Consider the following 11,101-nt stretch of genomic DNA (forward strand, 5'->3'; position numbering starts at 1 on the left):
TAAATGGAGAGAGAGAGAGAGAGAGAGAGAGAGAGAGGGAGGGAGGGAGGGGTGGGGCAGGGGAATCAGGGTCAAGTATATCTTTTAAGGAATAACTACAATGATGTATTCTGACATCTAGACCCTCCATCCTACAGGTCACTAGGTTATGAGTGCACAAATGGATTGATCCAGTTATAAGAACAAATCCCTCATGAGCTAATCACATCCTATAGCCTCCACCTCTGAACATTCTATTGTTGCCCTGGGGACCAAGCCTTTTATTCCTCAGTTTTAGGGTAATGTTTAAAGTTCAAACCATGGCATGTAATAATAAAATAAAAGCACAATTGTAGAGTTCTATTCAGATTTCAGAATCCTTTTGGGGGGATGGGGGAGCTATTTGATCCTACAACAACCTCTGAGATATGTAACATTGGTTAGTTTTCTTTTTTGTTTGTTTGTTTGTTTTGTTTTGTTTTGTGGTTGCTGCTGGGTTTTGTTTTGTTTTTGAGACAGGGTTTCTCTGTGTAGCCTTGGCTGTCCTGGACTCACTCTGTAGACCAGGTTGGCCTCAAACTCATATCAATCCACCTGCCTCTGCCTCCAGAGTGCTGGGATTAAAGGTGTGTACCACCATGCCTGGCCTAGTTTTCTTTTTATTAAAGGAAATTTGCCTAAAGAAGTTCAGTGAGGTGGCTCCTGCTGCCATAACCACTGCAGTAGATAGAGACAGTGCCGGGCAAGCCAGACAGGCACCGCATGACTCTTGAGCCTTGCAGATGAAGATCTGCTAAACATAGGCAAAGGAGATGCTAAGAAGCCAAGAGGTGAAATGTCTTCATATGCATTTTTTGTGTAAACCTGCCCAGAGGAGCACAAGAAGAAGCACCCGGATGCTGCTATCAACTTCTAAGAGTTCTCCAAGAAGTGCTCAGAGAGATGGAAGACCAAGTCTGCTAAAGAAATGGGGAAATTTGAAGACATGGCAAAGGCTGACAAGGCTCATTATGAAAAAGAAATGAAAACCTACACACCCCCCACCCAAAGTTGATACCAAAAAGAAGTTCAAGGACCCCAATGCACCCAAGAGGCCTCCTTTGGCCTTCTTCTTGTTCTGTAGTGAGTACAGAGAACTCCCCGCCTTATCCATTGGTGATGTCACAAAGAAGCTAGGAGAGATGTGGAACAATGCTACTACAAATGACAAGCAGCCCTGTGTGAAGGCGGCGGCAAGCTGAAGGAGAAATACACAAAGGATACTGCTGCCTAAAGAGCTAAAGGAAAGCCTGATGCAGCAATAAAGAGGGTGGTCAAGGGCTGAAAAGAACAAGAAAAATAAGGAAGAGGAAGATGAGGATGAGGAGGATGAGGACGAGGAAAAGGAGAAAGAAGAGGAAGATGAAGAAGATAATAATGACAAATAAGTTGGTACTAGCATAGATTTTTTCCCTTGTCTATAAAGCATTTAATCCCCCTGTACACAACTCACTCTTTTTAAAGAAAAAAATTAAAATGTAATGCTGTGTAAGATTTGTTTTTAAACAGTACGGTGTCTTTGTGTGTGTGTGTGTGTGTGTGTGTGTGTGTGTGTGTATTTGACACACTAGTGAATGTGTCTTTAGCTAGCCCTGCCCTGTCCAGGTGGTATTTTCAATGGCCAATGGCCTTCCCTGGTACAGTTTGAGAGTTGTAAATTGGAATTGAAATTTAAAGCAGGTACCTGTTGGTGCACACCACAAATTAGTTATATGTGGGGACGATAGGGTTTTTTGTTTTTTCTATTTTCTTTTTTCCCCCCCATATACAGTTGTCTGTGATGCAGCTTATATGTAGATAATTGTTGTGCTGTTAACTGACTTCCATTCTGTAATTGTAAAAAATATTGCAGCTGTTTTGTTGACATTCTGAATGCAGCTAAGTAAAAACATTTTTTATTAAAAAAAAATATGTTCAGTGAAGTTGCCTGATAGCACATACCTAGAAATGGTAGATTAACACTAGAACCTGGACACTTGCTTTCCATGGAATGTTCCTCCAGCCCTGAGCGCTGGGCCATGGTTTTCAAAAGCAGGGGTTTGTGAAGACTCTAGGAGGTACCTACAGGAGCATAAAGCCTTGCAAGGGTGCTTTTGTGAAAAGTCAGAGCTTAATAAAATGTGTTTAAGTTAGAAGTGATTTAAGAATACAATGCAAGAGAAGGGAGACTCAAGGGTTTAGGGGACAGGTATTGTGAACAAAGAAGCAGTTCCTTTACTGCCCACTTGGCCATCTCTCACATCAGCCAGAAGTCCTCATCTCCCCATAAAACAAAACAATTGATGCCCATCAGTGACAAATAAACAGCCATCCCATTGTATTAAGCCTTCTGTTCCTAACTTCCAAGTTAATTGCAAAACTAATTTATTGCAGTTTTTCTTGTTACTGAACTGTCATCATTTAAGTATTACAGATGTTTTGTCATATAAACCAACAACTCAGATAATCAGAAATAGTCAATAGAAATTAGTCAAAAATGAAAGCTTTGGATTCTTTTGAAAGTCTTGATGTTTTTTAGATTTGTTTGTTTTTGCTCTGCTTTCAAGAAAGCTAAAAATCTTAGATCATATATGTGAATACAATTTGTGCAAACCAGCTGTCTAAAAGTACAACCAGGACACACTTGTCCTCAACAAAAGTCCTTGACCAGATGTCTAAGATTGACCCCCGTTTATAAAAATGAGAAATTTTGAATTTGTCAATAGAATTTCTCAGTGTTGGTTGATGGTTTTTGTCAATAAATTAACTATGCATTCAGATCATGTGGGATGAGAAAATGTCTCTGTAGACAGAATCTCAGAAAACCAGATGAAAAGACCTTTGAGATCACCTCATCTAGGACTTCCCCAGCCTTTTTGCACATAAGAGTCACATGAGAGGCTCTGTGAAGTAAGAATTACTAGGTCTCACCCATGGTTCCTCTTCAGTGATTCTAGGACAGAACTTAAAAATTTGCTTTTTTTTTTCCCTAATGTGTTTTCAGGAGAAGCTGATGCTACTGTTTAGAAGACCATGTTGTTTTGTTGATTAATTCGTTCTTTGACAACTTCATGCATGCTTTTGGATGTGTTTTTGTGACCCATTTTGCTTGACCATGGCCAACTGTCTGAGCAATGGATTGGGACTATCCACTGGAGACTGAGTGGGGCCACGAGCTGGCACACAACTAAAGGCAATTATTCCTCCACTCCCTGAATCTGTCAGCAGCACAAAGCTCAGCAGTGGGTAAGTAGAACCCTCTGAGCCCTCATCCAGCCATGCCTGACCTCACAGGCTCACTCTTGTCCAGATCCAACGGAAGCATCTGTGAGTTCATGCTCACAATGGCTGTTTTGCACAGAAAATGCCAATTTATAACCCTTCTCCCTATACACTGGGCTTGTTCTACCCCCTCTTCCACCATGTTCCCTGATCCTTAGGAGGGATAGTATAAGTGTTTTGGTTAAAGCCGAAGACTCATCTGCCATCTGTTATAAGCACTGTGTGCATGCTGTTTTCACCACTGTTGGCTGGAGTGAGTTTTCTCTAATTAAGGCTAAGAATGGCTGTTTTTCTATGGGTATAAACATAAATATTTAGAAGGTACATTGAATTTATGTCAATTTAGATAAACAACACCATTCAGTCACACTGCCTCCCTGCCAGGCCCTATGATCTTCCCTGGCATGTTTGGTTTTTTTTTTTTAATTACATGTATATGTGTGGGTATGTATACTGTCATGTGCACATGGCTTCATATGCCCACAGAAGCCATGAGATGGAATCAGATGGTTTAAAATTGAAGTTAAGGGCACCTTGAAGTTAAGCTACCTGCCATGGGTATTGGGGACTAAACTCGATCTTGAAAGGGTAATCCATGTTCTTAACCACTGAGTCATCTCTCTCTCTCTCTCTCTCTCCTCTCTCCTCCTCTCCTCTCTCTCTCTCTCTCTCCGCTCTCTCTCTCTCTCTCTCTCTCTCCTCCTCTCCCTCTCTCTCTCTCCTCTCTCTCTCTCTCTCTTCTCTCTCTGTGTTTTCTTTTATGTTTTAAAGCAGATTGACAGTACCAGGCATAGATTCTTCCATAACGTAGACTTCAAATTCAATCATAGAGAAGTTGGTTATGCCCTGTGGTAATTTGAATGAGAATCGTCCCCCACACCCCATAACTCGTAAGCTGGACTACTTCGTCTCCAGTTGGTGGTACCACTTGGGAAGGATTAGGAGCTGTTGGAGGAGCTGTGTGACTGGGAGTGGGATCCAAGGCTTTAAGAGCCCATATCACTCCCAGTCAGCACCTTCTGCATCACACTTGAGCATCAGATGTCAACTCTCAGCTGCTGCTCCAGCGTCACAACTGCCTGCTGTCATACTGCACACCTTATGGCCACGGACTCACCCTCTGGAACTATAAAGCCAAATAAACCTTGTCATAAGTCTCCTTGGTCCTGGCATCTCTTAATAGCAATAGAAAAGTAGATAAGACACCCCTCAAGACAGGAGTATCGATGTTATGCACAAGCGTACATATTTTACCTGATATGTTGATCTCATCGCTCATAGGGTTCAGAACTAAGTAATAACATTAAAGCTTTTTCTCCCCCAGTGTCCTGAATAGCCCCTTCCAGGACTTTGGGAGCCAGCCAGTTAGGAGGAAGCTTGCATCTTTGTTCCAGCTTGATTTCTCTATATCACGGAACCAAGGTATGTAGTGTTAAAGACTACATTTTGGTTACCATTGAGCCTGCCCATCACTGAGGAACCTATGAGACCTGAAGGCATGCAAGTATCAGGAAATTCGCACATAGTAGGTTGGTAAGATTGCTGCATCCAGCACTGAAATATTCCTATGACCTCCCATTGTCAAGATAGAAAGTACAGACTTGTGGTAGGTTACAGATGGCTGTAATTTCTTTAGTCTCTGACACTTGCTCTGTCTAGAGGTGGAGCATCTGTCTCCTGCCCTTGACTATTTGTAAGTCTGCAATAGTTCCGTAATATAAACTTGATGGGATGTGGTGTTTGCAGTACCAGTTTCTGCTTACTGTCTCTTGGGAGCTCTGTGTTCCCCTTCAAGTAGTCTGACTACCATGAGACCATCGTGTCAGAAAGACATATGTAGGCATTCAGTGGGCGGTCCCAGCTGACCTCAGCCTTCTGGCCATCCTCAACATCAGACAGATACACAGTGTACCACTACCTAGCACTCTACTCATATCAATCCACCTGCCTCTGCCTCCGAGAGTGCTGGGAGGATTATAAGGGTGCTTACCCACATGCTGCCTAGTTTTCTTTTTATTAAAGGAAAATTGCCTACAGATGTTCAGTGATGGTGGCTCTGCTGCCCTAACCACTGCAGTAGTAGATAGCGACCGTGCGGGCAAGCCAGACAGCACCGCATGACTCTTGAGCCTTGCAGATGAAGATCTGCTAAACATAGGCAAAGGAGATGCTAAGAAGCCAAGAGGTGAAATGTCTTATTGCATTTTTTGTGTACAACATGCCAGGAGGAGCACAAGAAGAAGCACCCCGGGTGCTTGCTATCAACTTCTAAGAGTTCTCCAAGAAGTGCTCAGAGAGTGGAAGAACCAAGTCTGCTAAGAAATGGGGAAATTTGAAGACATGGCAAAGGACTGACAAGGTCATTATGAAAAAGAAATGAAAAACCTACACACCCCACCCCAAAGTTGATACCAAAAAGAAGTTCAACGGACCCCAATGCACCCAAGAGGCCTCCTTTGGCTTCTTCTTGTTCTGTAGTGAGTATCAGAGAACTCCCCGCCCTTATCCATTGTGATTCCAAAAAAGCTAGGGAGATGGGAAACATTGCTACTACAAATACCAAGCCCCTGTGTGAAGGCGGCGGGCAGCTGAAGGAGAAATACAAAGGTACTGCTGCCTAAAGAGCTAAAGGAAAGCCTGATGCGCAATAAAGGGGTGGTCAAGGGTGAAAAAAGAACAAGAAAATAAGGAAGAGGAAGATGAGGATGAGGGGGATGGAGGCGAGGAAAAGGAGAAAAGAAGAGGAAGATGAAGAAGATATAATGAAAATAGTTGGTACTAGCATAGATTTTTTCCCTTGTCTTAAAGCATTTAATCCCCTGTACACAACTCACTCTTTTTAAAGAAAAAAAAATAAAAATTTGCTGTGTAGATTTGTTTTTTTAAACAGTTCCGGTGTCTTTGTGTGTGTTGTGTGTGTGTGTGTGTTGTGTGGTGTGTTTGTGTATTTGACACACTAGTGAATGTGTCTTTAGCTAGCCTGCCCGTCCCAGGTGGTATTTCAATGGCCAATGGCCTTCCCTGTACAGTTTGAGAGTTGTAAATTGGAATTGAATTTAAAGCAGGTACATGTTGTGCACACACAAAAATATATATGTGGGAAGATAGGGTTTTTTGTTTTTCTATTTCTTTTTTCCCCCCCCTATACAGTGTCTGTGATGCAGCTTATATGTAATATGTGTATGTTGTTCTGTTAATGACTTCCATCTCTGTATTGTAAAAAATTGCAGCGTTTTGTTGACATTCTGAATGCAGCTAAAGTAAAAACATTTTTTATTAAACAAATATGTTCAGTGAAGTTGCCTGATAGCACATACCTAGAAATGGTGTAGATTAACCTAGAACTGGCACACTGCTTTCCATGGAATGTTCTCCAGCCCTGAGCGCGTGGGCATGGTTTTTTCAAAAGCAGGGGTTTGTGCGACTCTAGGAGATACCTACAGGGCATAAGCTTGCAAGGGTGCTTTTGTGAAAAAGTAGAGCTTAATTAAAGTGTGACGTAGAAGTGATTTAAGAATACAATGCAAGAGAAGGGAGACCAAGGGTTTAGGGGAAGGATTGGTGCAACAAGAAGCAGTTCCTTTACTGCCACTTGGCCATTCTCACATCAGCCAGAAGTCCTCATCTCCCAATAAACAACAAAACAATTGATGCCCATCAGTGACAAATAAACAACCATCCCATTGTATTAGCCTTCTGTTCCTAATTCCCAAGTTAATTGCAAAACTAATTTTATTGCAGTTTTTTTGTTACTGAAATGTCCATCATTTAAGTATTACAGATGTTTTTGTCATATAAACAAACCAACTCCGATATCAGCAATATTCAATAAAGCATTAGTCAAAAATGAAAGCTTTGGATTCTTTGAAAGTCTTGATGTTTTTTAGATTGTTTGTTTTTGCTCTGCTTTCAAGAAAGCTAAAAATTTAGATCCTATATGTGAATACATTTGTTGCAAACCGCTGTAAAACGTACCCCAGGACAACTTGTCCTCAACAAAAGCCTTGACAATGTCCAAGATTGACCCCCGTTATAAACAATGAAATTTTGAATTTGTCAATGAAAAAAAAAACCTTCAAAATACACAAGATAACAGGTATCTCACATTCATGAGTTAGAATAATATTTTAGACTGTTATACTACCCAAAGAAAATGTATAGATTCAATACTAGTTCTAGAAAAATTTATCTTAGAATTTCAGAGAACCACCAAGGACCCTGAAAAGCCAAAGAAAGTGTGAGCAAGAAGAGTTAAGCTGAGAGCATTGCTAGCTGACTTCAAAACATGCTCTAAAGCCCTTCAAGTAAAGCAGCATGGTACTGGAGTGAAAACAAACTCATAGACCAATGCAACAAAACAGAATATAAATATACAAGGAATACGAAAAGAAATATAAAGGACATATGAAAAGGAACAGGAATATAGAAGGCATGTCACACGTTGACAACAAACTGACTCTGAACAATGTGTGTGCAGCCTTGGATCCATGCACTTGAAAAGGAAATCTGAGGCTCACGGAGCCGCACAGTGGAGGTTTTCTCCTCACTGTGACAAATGCCTGACAGAAGAAACTAAAGGGATAAAGGATTTGTGTCGTGAGTCAGGGTAGATGGTCCATCATGGTGGGAAAAGATGAATGGTTCCTGGAAACAGGAGAGTCTACACAGTTTGTTCACATCTTGAGACAGGATTGGAAACAGGGTCAGACTACAGTTTTGCCCCAGTGGCCTATTTCTACCAGCAAGGCCTCCCCTCATGACAGTTCCACAATCTCCCAAAACAGTGCCATCAACTAGGGTCAAGCATTCAAACCCAGGAGCCTGGATGGGACATTTCACTTTCACACCACACTGTTTTGTTTGCACTTGGCTGCACGGGCTCTGCAACTCTACTTTGTCTTAATAAGAGAAATTCCAACCGGAAGATGATAGAGTAGATGGCTTGATGAGTGCCATCTGGTCTACAACGCTACAGCTGCATCTGTAAGATCTGCTAACAACCGTGCAATCTCATTCCACAAAAGAGAGGAGAGAGGAGAGAGAGGGAGAGAGAGGTGAGAGGAGGAGGAGAGAGAGATGAGGGAGGAGAGAGGAGGGGAGCGGAGAGGAGAGGAGAGAGAGAGGAGGAGAGAGAGAGGAGAGGATAGGGAGAGAGCGAGGAGTGATGGAGAGAGCGAGAGAGAGAGAGATGAGAGAGAGAGGAGGGCGAGAGGAGGAGACGAGAGGAGAGATGAGAGAGAGAGGTGGACTCCATTAGTAAACTCTGAGAACAAAGTACTCTCTTTTCTACTTTCAGGGTGCGCTGAACCTTATACATAACAGTGAGAAATTACAAACTCATTTCTCCTTCTATTAGAAACCTTCTGTTTTCTTCTCCATTGGGCTTTAAGAGGCAGAAGTTTGGTTGTTCTTTCCTTCTTGGTTCCCACCCATGCTTTGTGTCTTCTGTAATGGCCCATCAAGTGGAAGAAAGGCACCCTAAACAGAGAATCAACTCAGAGAGTGAAAGTTGGTCCTCTGTACAATGCATACTCTGGGCAAAGCTTCAGGGGGAAGTCCTAAAAGAAACAGAAGCAGGCAACTACAGACCCTCACATGGGATCCAGAATACAGCCATATTTCAACTGTAGAAAGGCTACATAGGTGCTTTGATTTTAAAAAAAAACTAAAAATATTAGCTAAGACCATGTAATAGTGTGATGACTGAGTGTGACAGCATAGTGTGTTGCTCATCCTTCCATCACTGACAAAGCACCCGAACAAAACACCCTAAAAAGAAGAGACATTTATTTTGGTTCACAGTTTCGGGTGTTTTAATCTGTTGTCTAGTTCTGTTGTTCTTCTGCCTGTCATGAGGCAGACATGATGAGGTGGAGTAGTAGGGACAGAGCAAAGCCATTCATATCAGTGAATCTAGGAAACACTTGTTTTAGAGTGTGTCTTTCAAGACCATTGTCATTAAGCAATTTTTATAGTCATAAATAAATGGAAGAAGGAGAGAGAGAGAGAGAGAGAGAGAGGCGGGAGGGAGGGGTGGGGCAGGGAAGGAATCAGGGTCAAGTATATCTTTTTAAGGAATAACTACAATGATGTATTCTGACATCTAGACCCTCCATCCTACAGGTCACTAGGTTATGAGTGCACAAATGGATTGATCCAGTTATAAGAACAAATCCCTCATGAGCTAATCACATCCTATAGCCTCCACCTCTGAACATTCTATTGTTGCCCTGGGGACCAAGCCTTTTATTTCCTCAGTTTTAGGGTAATGTTTAAAGTTCAAACCATGGCATGTAATAATAAAATAAAAGCACAATTGTAGAGTTCTATTCAGATTTCAGAATCCTTTGGGGGGATGGGGGAGCTATTTGATCCTACAACAACCTCTGAGATATTAACATTGGTTAGTTTTCTTTTTGTTGTTTGTTTTGTTTTGTTTTGTTTTGTGGTTGCTGCTGGGTTTTGTTTTGTTTTTGAGACAGGGTTTCTCTGTGTAGCCTTGGCTGTCCTGGACTCACTCTGTAGACCAGGTTGGCCTCAAACTCATATCAATCCACCTGCCTCTGCCTCCAGAGTGCTGGGATTAAAGGTGTGTACCACCATGCTGGCCTAGTTTTCTTTTTATTAAAGGAAAATTTGCCTAAAGAGTTCAGTGAGGTGGCTCCTGCTGCCATAACCACTGCAGTAGATAGAGACAGTGCCGGGCAAGCCAGACAGGCACCGCATGACTCTTGAGCCTTGCAGATGAAGATCTGCTAAACATAGGCAAAGGAGATGCTAAGAAGCCAAGAGGTGAAATGTCTTCATATGCATTTTTTGTGTAAACCTGCCCAGAGGAGCACAAGAAGAAGCACCCGGATGCTGCTATCAACTTCTAAGAGTTCTCCAAGAAGTGCTCAGAGAGATGGAAGACCAAGTCTGCTAAAGAAATGGGGAAATTTGAAGACATGGCAAAGGCTGACAAGGCTCATTATGAAAAAGAAATGAAAACCTACACCACCCCCACCCAAAGTTGATACCAAAAAGAAGTTCAAGGACCCCAATGCACCCAAGAGGCCTCCTTTGGCCTTCTTCTTGTTCTGTAGTGAGTACAGAGAACTCCCCGCCTTATCCATTGGTGATGTCACAAAGAAGCTAGGAGAGATGTGGAACAATGCTACTACAAATGACAAGCAGCCCTGTGTGAAGGCGGCGGCAAGCTGAAGGAGAAATACACAAAGGATACTGCTGCCTAAAGAGCTAAAGGAAAGCCTGATGCAGCAAATAAAGAGGGTGGTCAAGGGCTGAAAAAGAACAAGAAAAATAAGGAAGAGGAAGATGAGGATGAGGAGGATGAGGACGAGGAAAAGGAGAAAGAAGAGGAAGATGAAGAAGATAATAATGACAAATAAGTTGGTACTAGCATAGATTTTTTCCCTTGTCTATAAAGCATTTAATCCCCCTGTACACAACTCACTCTTTTTAAAGAAAAAAATTAAAATGTAATGCTGTGTAAGATTTGTTTTTAAACAGTACGGTGTCTTTGTGTGTGTGTGTGTGTGTGTGTGTGTGTGTGTGTGTGTGTGTGTATTTGACACACTAGTGAATGTGTCTTTAGCTAGCCCTGCCCTGTCCAGGTGGTATTTTCAATGGCCAATGGCCTTCCCTGGTACAGTTTGAGAGTTGTAAATTGGAATTGAAATTTAAAGCAGGTACCTGTTGGTGCACACCACAAATTAGTTATATGTGGGGACGATAGGGTTTTTTGTTTTTCTATTTCTTTTTTCCCCCCCATATACAGTTGTCTGTGATGCAGCTTATATGTAGATAATTGTTGTGCTGT

General features: G+C 42.0%; 2 pseudogenes; both read left to right on the top strand.

Moving 5' to 3' along the window:
• The first annotated feature begins 369 nt into the window (after positions 1 to 369).
• Positions 370 to 1,406, top strand: LOC127201995 (high mobility group protein B1-like; annotated as a pseudogene).
• Positions 1,407 to 5,813: 4,407 nt separating this feature from the next.
• LOC127201997 (high mobility group protein B1-like) lies at positions 5,814 to 10,670 on the top strand (annotated as a pseudogene).
• The last annotated feature ends 431 nt before the right edge of the window (positions 10,671 to 11,101 follow it).

The sequence above is a fragment of the Acomys russatus genome, chromosome 18 (assembly GCF_903995435.1).
Source record: "Acomys russatus chromosome 18, mAcoRus1.1, whole genome shotgun sequence".
Taxonomy (NCBI): domain Eukaryota; kingdom Metazoa; phylum Chordata; class Mammalia; order Rodentia; family Muridae; genus Acomys; species Acomys russatus.